Below are 15,344 nucleotides of genomic sequence, written 5' to 3'. Positions count from 1 at the left end.
GGAGTTTCCCCCATCCACATCTTCTTAGCTCGCGACCTTACTTCTGCTGATCGATACTTTTCGACGTCCAGAGCCTCAAGCTCGCCCTTAACTTGACGGATGTCCTAACGGTATTTGCCGGGATTTGAGGCTTTCACGCTGATCACAATATTTCTGTGAAACAGCCGCCGCAGTGTGGCTGCACTGAGAAGGACGAAGACGATGTGTGTGCCGGCTTGATTTAGCGTTGCCATTTTGGCCTCTGTGAGCTTCCCTGTAAATATATTGTAAATATTATTCGGCTTCAGCTTCACGTAACATTAATTTGGTGGAGGTGGACGTTCCCTGTACCCGTCATGGAGCTTCGCAGTGGTCGCAACGGCGACAAGGCAACATCGGCTCCCGCTGGCGGCACTTCATCTACGCAAGCGTCTCCACCTGCAGCCGCGACCTACGTCGCCGTTTCCCCACTTCGATATTCTTGTGTTTTCAACGGAGTCTGCAGTCCAGATGTTGACGACTGGCTCCGCTTATACTAACGTGTCAGCACCAGTCACAGGTGGGATCCGACTAATATGCTTGTCCACGTACTTCTCTACCTCGACGGAGCTCCATTGGCGTTGTTCCAGACTCACGAAGAGGAGATCTCGAGCTGGGATTTCTTCAAAGACAAGCTACGCGACCTTTTTGGCAATCCGTTTGGTCGACAATTCAATGCCAAGAAAGCCCTTGCCCCACGTTTACAGACGTCGACCGAGTCCTACGTGTCGTACATTCTCGATGTCTTGGCCCTTTGTGCCAAGGTTGACCAGAACATGACTGAGGACGATAAGGATAATCACGTCGTCAAATGCATTGCTGACGATGCCTTCAATTTACTGGTGTTTACTAGCGTCACCAGCATCGATACCATCCTCAAGCAGTACCGCCATCTCGAGCATGCTAAAGCCGCCGGGTATCCCAGCACATCACGCGACTTCCCAACACAGCTGCTACGTCATCCTGTGACGACCTCTTTCACCAGCCGTCGCGATGTGACAACTCGACCCGCAACATTTGTCGTGAGGTCGAAGCGGCACAACCGGCGGCCCCTTCATTCCCGTTACCTGAACATTCTCCGATGACAATCTCCTTGATCAAGGCCGTTGTCCGTGAAGAGTTGTCCAACGTCGGCCTGCAATCCATTCGTTCCGTACGCTCGGAACCTTTGTCTCCACGCACGTCCCCACCGCGCTCTTCTTACTCCTCTTATGGACAGCACAACCCCTCAAAATGGTGAACCGTGGACGACAAGCCGATCTGTTTTAACTGCCGACGCATTGGACATGTCGCTCGCCACTGCCGCTGGACTTCTCCGACGCGCTATTATCCTGATTACCCCCCTCGCCCCTCTAGTGCATCCTTTTCCTTCGCCCCTTCTATGCCCGCTCCATCATCTGACCCTGCGACACCTTTGACACGAACCCGGTACTCCCGCTCGCCTTCCCCGTCCCGCCGCCAATCTCGCTCGCCCCCGTCACGCCGTGCTCCTTCTCCGACCTATTCGCCGCACCCAGGACCGGAAAACTAGACAGTGCAGCTTCTGGAGGTGAAGCTGCATTGGTGACATTGGCAAGAAATCCTCGCTTCACCTTACCCATGAACAAGAATCTTTTGTACGTTCTCGTCGGCAATCTTCCTGTGTGCGCGTTGATTGACACCTGGGCGCATGTGTCCATTATGAGTGCTGCTCTTCGCCGTCGGCTCAAGAAAATTCTGACGCCTGCCCCGAACAGAGTTTTACAAGTCGCCGACGGAGGGACTGTCGCTATTGTTGGCATGTGTTCTGCCCGAGTCACCATTGCTGAGAGACGCACCGTCATCGAGCATTGCCCTCACGAACTCATTCTCGGTCTGGATTTTCTTGCCAATTATTCTGCCCTCATTGTCTGTTCAGCCAGCTCACTTCGCCTTGACTTGCCTCTTCTTGCCGACCCAGTGGACTTGCCTCTAAGCAATCTGACCTGCATGGATTTTATTCGCCTACCGCTTCACTCTGTGACACACATCGACGTGTTGTCCTCACCAGCTGTACCTGATGGCAATTACGTGGACGCACCAATTGCGGCCGTTATGCTTACACATGGTGTTACCATGCCACACACTGTGCTGAAAATTACTGGCAACCGCAACTGCCTTCCACTTGTCGATTTCGCGCTAACCACGCAAGTTCTACCTCAGGGGATCTCCTTGGCTATAATTAGCGCTTTGCAGGAAGATCAGGTCGAGCCATTCACAGTGGAAGATCGTTACAGCTCAGCCCACACCGTGACGTCATAGCACTCGTACTGCCGTCGACATTAAGAAGATGGTTTCCTCTCACCTTACCTGCTCAAGCTGAAGCTCTTTGCCGCGTTCTTGAAGGCTATCGCGACAGTTTTGAGTTTGACAATAAATCCTTAGGTCAAACGTACGTCGTGACCCATCGCATAAATACTGGCGATGCGAACCCTATTCACCGACGTCCATATCGTGTTTCTACGTCGGGACGAGCTGTTATCCAACAGGAAGTTAAAAAGATGCTTGCAAAGGACATTATCGAGCCTTCCTGTAGTCCCTGGGCATCTCCCGTCGTACTTGCCAAAAAGAAGGATGAAACGGGGCACTTATGTGTAGATTATCGCCACCAGAACAAAATCACAGAAAAGGACGTGTACCCTTTCCCACGTATTGATGACGCTCTAGACTGCCTCTACCGTGCCGCCTATTTTTCTTCTATAAACTTACGGTCTGGCAACTGGCGGATATCCGTCGACGACATGGACCAAGAGAAGACTGCATTTGTTACCCCTGACAGCCTTTATCAGTTCAAGGTGATGCATTTCGGTCTCTGTAACGCACCCGCCACCTTCGAACGAATGATGGGCTTTTTGCTTCAGCGGTTCAAGTGGTCCACCTGTTTGTGCTATCTGGACGACGTCATCGTTTATTCGCCCACATTCGACACGCATCTAGACCATCTTTCAGCGACTCTTGACGTGTTCCGCCGCATCGGTCTCCAGTTCAACTCGTCAAAATATCATTTCGCTCACCGCCAAATCGCCGTCCTTGGACACCTCGTAGACCCCATAGGCGTGCGACCCGATCCGGACGAAATTCGCGCCGTTAGGAATTTTCCAGTTCCGAAGTCTACCAAGGACGCTCGTAGTTTCGTATGGCTGTGCTCTTATTTGCGACGCTTTGTGAAGGATTTTGCAACCGTCGTACGTCCTCTTACCGACCTCTTGAAGAAAGACGCCCCTTTTTCTTAGGGTCCTGACGATGCCGCATCTTTTTCGCTGCTGACTACTCTCCTTACCACGCCTACAATTTCGGCCTACTTTGACCCGTCTACCTCAACGGAAGTTCTAATTGATGCCAGTGGTCACGGCATAGGAGCAGCGTTAGCACAGCGCCAGCTTGGACATGATCGCGTTAGAGCCTATGCCAGCCGACTTCTATCAATTGCCGAGTGCAATTATTCAATCACAGAGCGCGAGTGCCTCGCTTTTGTATGGGCTGTTGCGAAATTTCGTCCAAACTTGTACGGACGCCCCTTCTGTGTTATAACTGATCTCCACACTCTGTGCTGGCTATCGTCGCTCAAGGACTCCACGGGACGACTCGCTCGCTGGGCGTTACGCCTGCAAGAATATACCTTCTCCGTGGTATATAAGAAGGGACGCTTGCACCAGGATGCCGACTGTTTTTTCCGCTACCCCATTGACGAACCGGCTGATGCGGACGCCATCGCTTGCGTTTTCTCTGTGTCCCAGTTGGTTCAAATCGGCAACGAGCAACGGCGCGATCCTTATTTACGAGCCCTCGTCGACCGTCTAGAATCAACTCCTGGCGACGCCTCTCACCGTATGTTTCTCCTTAAGGAGGGGACATTATACCGCCGCAATTTTGTTCCACACGGCCTTTACCTTCTGCTCGTCATTCCATCGACCTGCGTTCGACTGTCCTCCAGCAACTTCACGATGCTCCCTTGGCTGGACACTTGGTCGTCTCGCGCACATACGACCGTGTACGCCGTCGATTCTTTTGGCCGGGTCTCGCCCGCTCCGTGCGGCGCTACGTTGCCGCTTGTGAGCCCTGTCATCGCCGGAAGAAGCCCTCCACACCTTCAGCTGGATGTGTCCAGCCGATCGCATCCCGCCCGAACCCTTTTTCGGTGTTGTTCTAGACCGTCTTGGACCATTTCCTCTCTGAGGCTCCGGAAATAAATAGGTCCCGTCGCTACCGATTATTCTATGCGGTACGCAATCAACAGAGCCCTCCCGACAAGTTGCACTACTGACGTTGCGGACTTTCTGCTCTATGACATCATTTTAGTGCATGGTGCTCCACGCCAATTACTAACTGAACGTGGCCGCAGCTTTCTGTCGGCAGTCGTCGAGGACATCCTCCGCTCCTGCTCGACAAAGCACAAGTTCAGCACATCCTACCGCACACAGACCAACGGCCTCACGAAGTGCCTCAACCAGACCATCACCAACATGATTTCGAAGTACGTTGGGACCGGCCACCAGGACTGGGATCTTCACTTACCATATGTGACGTTCGCGTATAATTCATCGCATCACGAAACCGCCGGCTATTCCCCATTCTATCTCCTATATGGCCGAGAACCCGTGTTGCCCTTGGACACTTTGCTGCCCTCGGCCACACGTTCCGCCACTGAATACGCCCGCGACGCGATCGCACACCCCGACCACGCGCGCCAGCTCGCCCGCACCCATTTCGAGACCTCACAGGAGCATCAGAGGTGCCTCTATGATTGCCACCATCATGACGCGCGCTTTTCTTCGGGTTCTCGGGTGCTTCTCTGGTCACCCGTTCGACGTGTGGGCCTTTCCGAAAAGCTGCTGTCGCGCTACACTGGCCCTTACCGTGTGCTAAGACAAGTGACCGATGTCACATATGAAATCATCCGCGCTAATCTCTGAGTGTCATCACCATCTGTGACATCGTTGACGTGGCAAGACTACAACCATACCACACACCTTTCACCGCGGATGTGTAGATTAAGCACCAGGACGGTCCTTCTACAGCCGGGGGTGATTCTACGGAACAGCCGCCACAGTGAGGCTGCACTGAGGAGGACGAAGATGGCGTGTGTGCCAGCTTGGTATACCGCCGCCATTTTGACCTCCGTGAGCTTCCCTGTAAATAAATTGTAAATAGTATTCGGCTTCATCTTCACGTAACAATGTCAAGCTGGCGTTGCAATTCCTCGTTTTCTTCTTTATGACTCAGCAGTGTTCCCCTTTCGATAGGTATCAATTTGACTCCGTTCTTCAATTGGTCCCATTCAGCCGCACGTGACTTTGCTGCAATGCCGGCCATGCGTTCAATTTTTTTTCTGTAATACTTCCTTAAATATCTCGTCACCCAGTAGCGTAACATTAAACTTCCATAACTGCCAGCTGAATTGCATTTTCTTTTTCTTGCCACCAAGTGTGACCCTTACAAGACTGTGATCACTAATCGAGACATGCTTTACTTCATACTTAGTGCACATGCTCACAAAGTCAACCGTGGCGTACACTTTATGGAGCCGCACAATGCTTCCACGATGGAAGTGCGGGAACACGGGCCGATTTCCATTCGATAGCAGCCAGCCCAGGTCCTCCAAATCATTCTCGTGGATTAGCGCATCCAGTACATTTTCACTTTTGTCGCGGCAAGATAACAGTTTAGCTCTGTCCTCTGCCATCAGCACACAATTAAAATCAAGCATAACAATACGTTTCCAGCCCTGCAAATAACACTCGATTCTTTCGAAGGAGGCTACGCGCTCAGTCTCGCTATTCGGTGCATAAACACAGACCACTCTCCATGGCTGACCAGAAAATAAGAAAGCCTATATTAAGCAAGCGTCCTGCTTCCTAGAAAACAATGCTAACCTCTGAGATGCCTATGTTATTAGAAATTAATATCGCGCAACCACCAGATGTGCCCACAGCATGACAAATAGGAATATTGTAGCGCGTTCCATAGGTGCCACCATGCGGGCTTTCTGCTCCTCACTTTCGATTTTAGTTTCTTGCACGGCGACTGGATCCAAGTCATTTTGCAAAAACAGGCGGCTAACTTGGTACTGCCTTCTCCAAACAGCTAAGCCACTGACATTCAGTGTGAGTACTCGCATTGGCTTTTCAGTTTTACCGTGCATATTATGTGATGAGCAAATGGATCGCACAGCGCTCACCGCTGTACATGACGGCACAGCATTCGTTTCAGTGCAATCGGCTATTCCTTGCAGTGTTCTTTCTGGCATACCTGCACCTTCTTCGACGGAAGGTTGCGCGCGCGGAAATCCATTGCCTTCATGACCTTGAAAGTCTTACGCAACATGTTCTACAGGCACCCGTGAAGTGCATGCCCCAGCGCCTATTTCGGCGCCGTGTCCGCATCGCGTTTATCTGGGGGAACGATGGGCTTCGGCCTGAATGGTGAACATCGTACCGGTGCCGCTTTCGCAGGCCGCTTCTCGGCATTCAGGCAACCACTCAGGTCGTCGACTTTCACCCTCTCGATGTGCACCCGCTTATTCGACGGTGTAGTCACATCGGTCTCCATTGCGCTCGGTGCGTTGAGGTCCGTCATTGCTGCTGAGTCATCCTTGGCTTCTTTTGACAGGTGCCAGGTCAGACTGCCTTTCTTGCGGTGACTGCTGTTCGCTGGGTAACGAAGTAACGACCCGCTGCAAGGGGGGGGAGGACCATGGCCGCGGGCGCTGCTTGTGGTTTAAACTCTGCGCTTTCTGCTGCCGCCGCTTCCTCAGCTTCTGCCTCGTTCATGACGAGCTCAGAAGAATCAGTATTCTTAAAGGGCCCTGTGACGTTGGTGTATGTAGGCGCGCACTGACTTTCATCATGACAGAAACGTTTGCAGCGCGAGCTTCGTGGCACCCGGCACTCGCTGCGAACGTGGCCTTTTCCCTGGCAGCGCAAACAAAGCGGTGGCCTTCCAGGCACATCTAATAAAGCAGGCTCCCCGGTGACACGCAACTGGCGCGGGATATCTTCACTTGTAGCACCCGGCTTCAACTTGAGGTTCACCAGACGCGTAGTGGAGCCCTTGCCTGCCTCGCACTGCGCGTGCCAGTGCTCTCGTGAAACTACCGTAACTTCGCCGCACGGCAATAAGGCCTGGCGTACTTCTTCGTCGTTTACGTCATGGACGACCCAGTGCATCTTAAGGCGTATGCCTTGGTTGTTGGGATCAACCACTAGGCACGGCAGCGGCGACCTTTCACAGTAATTGTTGCAGCTATTAGCAGTTTGTTGACGGCTTCCGAGCTCTTCAATGTTACAGCCCACAAGTGATTCATTTGGAAGGCTCCTAAGGCAACAACCTCGGAGTGCACTTTCAAGCTTGCCAGGGTCACGGTAACCTTCAACTCTGTACGGCCAAGACCGGATATCGGCGTGCAAAAAACTCTATTAAAAATAATCCTACCTTGTCGGTAGTTGGGGCAGCATCATTTGGTAATCCTGGTTGTCTTCTTCAACATTCATGTTTCGCGGCCTAGATGGGCCGCTGATACCGCTCCTTCGGAGCACATGATAGCACGTCCATTTGTCTCGGCTCCCGGAAGTGGAATCACCACTGAGCTATTGCGGCCACGGTAAGTGGTGCACAAAACGGTTCAGCTATGTAACGCTTGCATTATACGCAGATAAAGTATGCCAATAAAAAAAGTATGCACTGTCACCACTGTTTTTGTAATGGACGTCTACAGTTCCCCCGCGCACTACAAGCAATCATTCCATGCGATCCTTACTAATGCCACGTCGTTGGCACGAAACTCACCGCTCATTATCGCAGGTGACTTCAGCGCCCCCCACCCGTCATGGGGTTACCCCACAATCAAGCCTAGCGGCAACAACCTCTCGCGCGCAATAGACGACCTGTCGCTCACCTTGGTGACGGACCACAGGTTCCCCACCGGATTGGGTACGTCGACGCAGCGCGATACTACGCCAGACCTCACGTTACTCCGAAATGTTGCAAACTAGACATGGACGAACACGCAAGGGAACCTGGGCAGCGATCACTTCGCCATACGCACAGAAATACCGAACACGACGGCCCCACCCCGATCTTTCACCTTCACAGACTTGGATACCTTCCGTAAGTTACGGAAGGTAGATACGAATACGTATGACTCTTTCACGGAACTCCTCTCTGCGATAAAGGGCGACGTAGCCAGAGCCACGAAAACCATACAGACGGAACTGGAAGTCCCAAGGGTTGACCCTCACCTCGCACACTTACTCGAGGCCAAGGCTTCGAAACTTGCGCGATGGAGAAAGAAACGTCTCAACAGACACCTGCTCAAACGCATCGCGATCCTCAACCGAGACATAGAAGAATACTGTACGGAGTTCACAATACTCAAATCGCACGAACTCTGTTCGGCAGTCGACGGCTGCATGCGGACAGGAGGTAAGTGGAACCTCCTGAAACGCATGTTTGAAGACAGCCAAATGAAGGATAATGAAAGGCCTGCGCTAGACCGACTTCTACACTCACATAAAGGGAAAGGGGGAATGGAAGAGTCCTTCTTGGAAGGAATTGTCACACGGTACCTTCCGCTAGGCGTCGCTCACCCCAACGATTACCCGATCATAAAGTGCGAAACCACTCCCGAACTAGACGCTGCCTTCACGGAAGCAGAAGTCCGAGAGGCGCTACACAACCTAAACAGCAGGTCTGCTTCAGGACCCGACGGTGTAACAAACTGACTGTTGCATAACTTAGACGACCAAGCCATTACATTACTAACGAAAGACATCAACCACGTGTGGGAAACAGGAGAGGTACCAACGCAATGGCGCCCTGCCACGGTGGTCCTCATGCCAAAATACGGCAAACCACCTAACCTCGACAATTTTCGACCCTCCTCTCTTACGTCATGCGTGGGTAAAGTAGCCGAGCACGTAATTCAAAACCGGGTGTTACGCTACATTGAGGGACACGAACTCCTCCCACACAACATCGTAGGGTTGTGTGGCAGGAGTATCCACCCAAGACGTCATGTTACTCCTAAAGAGAGAGATCTTCAACGTTGAAACAAGAGACGTTCGAGGCATCCTCGCCCTCGATCTCACGAAAGCATTCGATACCGTCTCACACCGCTTCGTACTGGAGTCTGTGGCAGGCCTCGGCCTCGGCCAGAGATTTCAGGAGTATGTACGCTCCTTCCTAAAAGACGGAGAAGCCCGACTGCGAGTCTCGCAACTTAAGTCGGACCCCTACACGCTGGGCTCCGTCGGAACACCACAAGGCTCAGTCATCTCTCCATTACTATTTAATATAGTGATGAAGGGACTCGCAGACAAGCTACGAAACATCCCTAATCTAAACTGTGCTCTACATGCAGATGACATTACTATCTGGAGCCCGGGAGGCTCCCTGGGAGACATGGAGCAGGCATTACAGTCTGCCCTAGATGCCACGGAAGAGTACCTACTAAACACAGGAATGAAACTATCCTCAAAGAAATCGGAACTATTACTATTTCGCAAGTCTTGCCAAGGATTCCACTACCTAACACCTCTAGACGAACTTCCGATTGCACTACACACAAGAGACGCACAACAGATTCCGCGAGCCAGCCACATGCGCAATCTTGGGCACCTAATCGAATCCACCGGATGCCACGGACACACGATAAACACTTAACCGCCAAAACTGAAAACATGATCAGACTAATCCACAGAGTCTCGGGGCGCAGGAAGGGCCTCTGCGAAGATAACATTCTGCTCGTATACCCGCGTTCCTTATGAGTCCCATTAATTACGTCGCCTCTGCCCACAATTGAACGAAAATAGAAAAGACGAAGCTAAACACATTCATGCGTAAGAGCATCAAAAAGGTCTTGGGCATTCCACAAAGAGCAGGTACAGCAAAGGTTGACCAGCTAGGTATGCACAACAACATCGACGAGGTGATCGAGGCTCAGACTATGGCGCAAATACTCCGCCTATCCTCGTCCAAAGCCGGTAGGCTAATCCTAAATGAAGCCAATGTCTCCCATTCTCCCTATCTCGAGCACGCGGTTACCCTACCGAGCGAAATTAGAGACAAATACAAAGTCTCACCATTTCACAGAAACGTCCACCCACAACACAACGTGGGTAGGCGCTGGGCCCGCGCCCGCGCGATTCTCGACCACATCGACGCGGATCGTGAAGCTACCGCATTTGTGGACGCGGCCCAGTACGGCAGCACATCCACTTTCGCAATAGCGGTCGTGGACGGCAACGGAACGCTACGATCATCCGCATCGGTTAAAACAAGTACCAGCGCTAATGCATAACAAATAGCCGTAGCCATCGCCATGGCTGACCCCACATTTACTTATGTCTTCACGGTCTCGCGTGCCGCCATTGGGGTCTACGAACGCGGCAACGTATCTAAAGAAGCAGCCCGTATACTACTACCGAGCTAAAAAGAGAGCAAACGGTGCCTCTCCTGGTTCCCCCCTCACATGGGGAAAGACATTCACCCGCAAAAAGCTAATCTCAATGAAACGGCCCACGACCGTGCGCGAGAACTTGCCCTCCGCGACGGTCCCACGGCCACCGAAGGGCTGGACATTCAGTTTAATGACCCTCTGCTCACTTACCAAGAAATCACCTCCCACTATCGGAAAAGCAGAACCAAATTCCTGCTCCCACACGCCACACTCGAACGCGCAGGCGGCCGCGTTTCGAATGCTACAAACGGACACGTATCCATCACGAGCCCTAATAAGTCACTATAACTCAGAAATCCCGGCAAATTGCCTAGACTGCCCAGAACTTTATTGCTCACTCTCTCACATGCTATGGCAATGTACCGCGTTACCAAAGGGCCTTCTCTGCAGTGAGCCCGAATGGGAAGAAGCCCTCAAAAGCCCGGACCTCAAACTCCCACTCAAGGCCGTCCAGACGGCCCAAGAACTGGCGGAGCGTCACCACGTTCCCGTCCCGGCTTGGGCGTCGCCTATGGTTTCTGCCGGAAGAGTTCCCCGCGTGAAATCTCCTACGGCTTGAAACTCCTCAGGACTTCAATAAAGTTCTTGACTGACTGACTGTCACCGCTGAGGATTGAACTCACGAGCCCTCGTTTACAAGACCAGTGCCCTACCACTCAGCTATAGCGGTGACGCGATGTGGCGTACAAAACGGTTGAGCTATTTAGCGCTTATATTACACGCAGATAAAATATGTGAATAGCAAAAGTATTAGGAAGGAACAGCGCCAACTAAGACGATCACAAGTGGGGAGAATGACACAGGATGGCGCTTGTCCTGCGTCGTTCTCCCCACTTGTGATCGTCTTAGTTGGCGCTGTTCCTTCCCAATTCAAGTATGCACCATCTAGCCCAAATGTACGTTGTCCTGAGCAAAAGTATCCACAGCCAGCAGTGAGGATTGAACGCACGACCCATGGTTAACAAGACCAGTGATCTACCACTGAGCTATACTGGCCTCTGGAAGTGGCACACAAAATGGTTCAGCTATGTAGCGTTTGCATTATACGTAGATAAAATGTGTGACTAGAAGTATCCATTGCCACGCGTGAAAATTGAACTCACGACCCCTGGTTTACAAGAGCAGTGCTCTGCCACTGACCTATAGCTTTATTTTATTTATTGCCTGTTAGCGATACAATATGAAAAACTTGGAATGACTCAATTCACAATTTTGAATTCAAAGGAAAACCACATTCACAATAAAATGAGGCAGTAAAAGCACCTGCTGTATTATACAATTTGCAGCTTGTTTAACGTATTTTGTTGTCGTGAGGTGGTCGAAGATTCATAGCCACTATGGGGGCTCGCATAAAGACATGTACGCGTCACGTACATATACAATATTTTCAACAAAACATCCTTTTCCGGTCGTGCATCTTGGTCCGCATTTCTGACCACCATTAGCGTCCCCCATAGAGTGTGCATGCACGACAACATTATTACGCCATACGGCACCATCTCAACAGGCAGAAAGACTTATCCCGAAAGGCGTTAGTGGGAAATCATTTTTGAGAGTTCTCTGTAGGATGTCCCATAAGAATATGGAATCCCAGTAAATCAAGAAATTGTGTCTTATTGTCTCTGGCTTTTTACAAATGATGGAGTAGACACTCCCAGGCAGAAATATACCTTTTTCCTGGAGACAAGTTTTCACCGGGAGCGCGCCGCAATGTAAAATAAAGAAGAAACTTTTGGTAGAAGCATTCACTGGGAATCGTTTTACAAGCGCATTCCGCTCCTGTCCTAAATGATATACTGAACAATAAACTGGCGTGTAGCACATGACATGAGTAAGGTCCGTTTAAAGCTTCTCTCTGGAAACTTCTGAAAGATAATCTACTGAAAAATGCGTTCTGAGAAAACGGACACAATCCACAACGTCACGCATAAATCCTTTCACAGCTACATTACGAAGCGTGTGCGACGTAAAAATAAAATCTGGCTATGCATCACACAAACGCACTTGAATAACAGTACGCAAAAACGCGTCACTTTGGTCGCGGAAAAACACAAATCTCGACACGGCCTGTTTCAAGAACAAATGAGATAAACCTACACCTTCATTGCCCACCGAATGGAACAAGTTTACACAACTCATTCTTTCCAAACCAGTTGCCCACAAAAAACCGCAAAAATTCTGCGCAATTTCTACACACAAATTTTCGACATACACAACACTTGTTACATGTAAAACACTTTCACTACCACAAACAAGTTACACACTGTTGCACGGATTAATATACACACGCTTCGTCCGCCCCAGTTCGATGTCTTTCTTTTCACTTTTTCAGTTGGTGCTGCCCACTGGCTCGTTGCATCTTTATAATGGTGAAGCAGAACACAAAGGCAGCTGGATGGCACAGTTGTGAACTTTATGATTTCTTAGTGTTCTGGTCTATGTTCCCATTCTCCGTTCCAGAAAACTATAAGCACTTCTGCCAGTTTATGGCGCTGCCATTAAAACTACAAAATTATTTCGCATCTTTTACGGCTTTTTCAATGCTTGTTCTTTCACCACAAAAATTGCAATGTCATCTGCGTAAGACAAGATTTTAATTTCATGTGTAAAAAACCGGAAACCTCGTATCTTCTGGTTGCTTTGTACTTTAAGACAAAAATGTTCCAAGAAAATTGCAAATAGTAATGCTGAAATCTGTTCTCCCTGTTTCCCACCAGCTACAACAGATATTCCATCACTTAATGATTTATTGATAATTAGATTGGTAGGACAATCAGTGTAAGCCATTTTACCCTATCTAGGAACACCTTGGCAACGTTAGTATATTCCAATTATCTAAAGATTGCCTCGTTTGCTACCCTATCAAAGGCTTTCTTAAGGTCCAGCTGTACCATGGCCACGTGCCCACATATCAGCATGATAAGGAAAATTAGGACCCCGTCCTCATTATCCAATGGCAGCAATCCGTAGCCGTCTGGATCTAAAGGAAAATCGTTCTTTATGGTTCTTCGCAGGAAATCCCGAAAGCACACCCACTCCAATCAATGAAGACATGGTGTACTCTTTCAGTTTTTTTTTTCTGTGCCAATGAGGCAGTTCGAACCCCCGGCATGTAAAACCCGCTTTCTTCTAATAACTTTCTCACAGTGAAAGTGCCAGTGTGAAGCCTCAAGAAAAACATTTCACTCCTGGCGCGTCTGCATTTTTTTATGCAATTTAAAAAGTTATTTCCATGGCCTCTACCGCGCATGGTTCCGTACATCCCCCCCCCCCCGCCAGCACTGGAAAAATAACATTGCACAGTTCACTGGTCAATTTCTTTCTTTTTACGCTCAAGACATAATCATTCGAAAACCGTACGACGCAACACGGATACTTGCTACTATCTGCCTAAAGAACACATCTAGAGTAGCAGACATAATTTCACCACTGATAACAAACTCTGGTTGCGCATAACCAAGCCTCACTTGACACACCGATCTTAAGAACGGGTGGTTGATGTCACGAGTGATAAAAACTCGACTTAGTAGCTGCGGCACGTACAGGTGTGCCAGGCCCAGGCCCCCTTCTTTCACTCACCTAAAAAGATTCATGCGGCTGCAGCGTTCCCAGTTGGACGCCCATACATAGGCAGGCAACACTCGATGAAACTTCTACACATGCACTCAAGAACAATACAACGCTTTTATAATATACCATAATTTCTGCATTGCTATTTGTTGGGTGCGTTGGTAAACGGACTTGAAAAGCAATTTAGCGACCTTCTGTCCTTGTTCGCTGGCGCTAATATGCTTGCACACAATTTAGTAATATAAAATAAATTGCACACAGTCGTTTTGACAAAAATTGAGAACTGTGCACCTTCCCACCTCTCCGTCTTTTCTTTTGTTTCTTTCACTTGTTCCAGACAGAAATCACCAGTTTTATCATTTTCAAGGGGAAGGCCGAGAAACATCACTTGGGTTCCAACCCACTTCAGGATGTCAAATGTGTCTGGGGCTAGCGACCATTCGCCATGCTAGAACCACAGACACTTTCACCAGTTCACAAATTTCTCTGTTGTCTTTCCAAACTGTCTTACTACAGCGACAGTCTCTATTACACTCTCTTTTTTCGTAAAGCACAGCGCTATACTATCAGCGTACGCTAAGAGCATTACCTCGAACACCTGGAATTGGAAGGCATGAACCCGATCATTGTGAATTATTTCAATATATACCCTCGCAATATAAATGCAAAATAAGAGTGGACTCACTAGGCAGCGTTAATACATACTCCCCTGGACTCCAACGAGGGCCTCAAATCTGTTGTTGAATATCAGGCGCGTTTTGTAGTTTCCATACGTTATGGATAGTCCATCAGTGATGGTTGAGCCCTAATTAACAAGTACAAGTATCGCAGACAAAATGGCATGTGATACACGATCGAATGTCTTTTCTAGGCCAAGCTGAAGGATTGCTACAGGCGGCTGAGAGGCATCGCAGCACTCAAGCACAAACCTCATAGAATGAATATTAGTAAAAAATAGAGCCACCCTTAATACCACAGGTTTGGTGGGATCCCACAATCAGCGTCATAATGGTCTGAAGTCCACCACGACATATATTCATAAATATTTTATCATCACAGCTAGTCAAGGAAATTGGTCTTTGTGATGTTACAGTCCTTTGCTTATGCTTTTGTTCTGTTTTGGAATGGACACAAGAGAATGAGAGGCGTCACGTTCCCAACTGAGATGCCTCCTCTAAGATATCTTTCGACTTAGAGGATGGGCCATATTTGAATGTTTTGCACTATTCCGCGGTAAGATCATCCAGCCTGGGCGATTTTCCAGGGTTCAGGTTATCTATGG

Source organism: Dermacentor variabilis, chromosome 7, assembly GCF_050947875.1.
Source record: "Dermacentor variabilis isolate Ectoservices chromosome 7, ASM5094787v1, whole genome shotgun sequence".
Lineage (NCBI taxonomy): Eukaryota > Metazoa > Arthropoda > Arachnida > Ixodida > Ixodidae > Dermacentor > Dermacentor variabilis.
The sequence above is the reverse complement of the archived record's forward strand: the minus strand, read 5'-3'. Positions refer to the sequence as shown.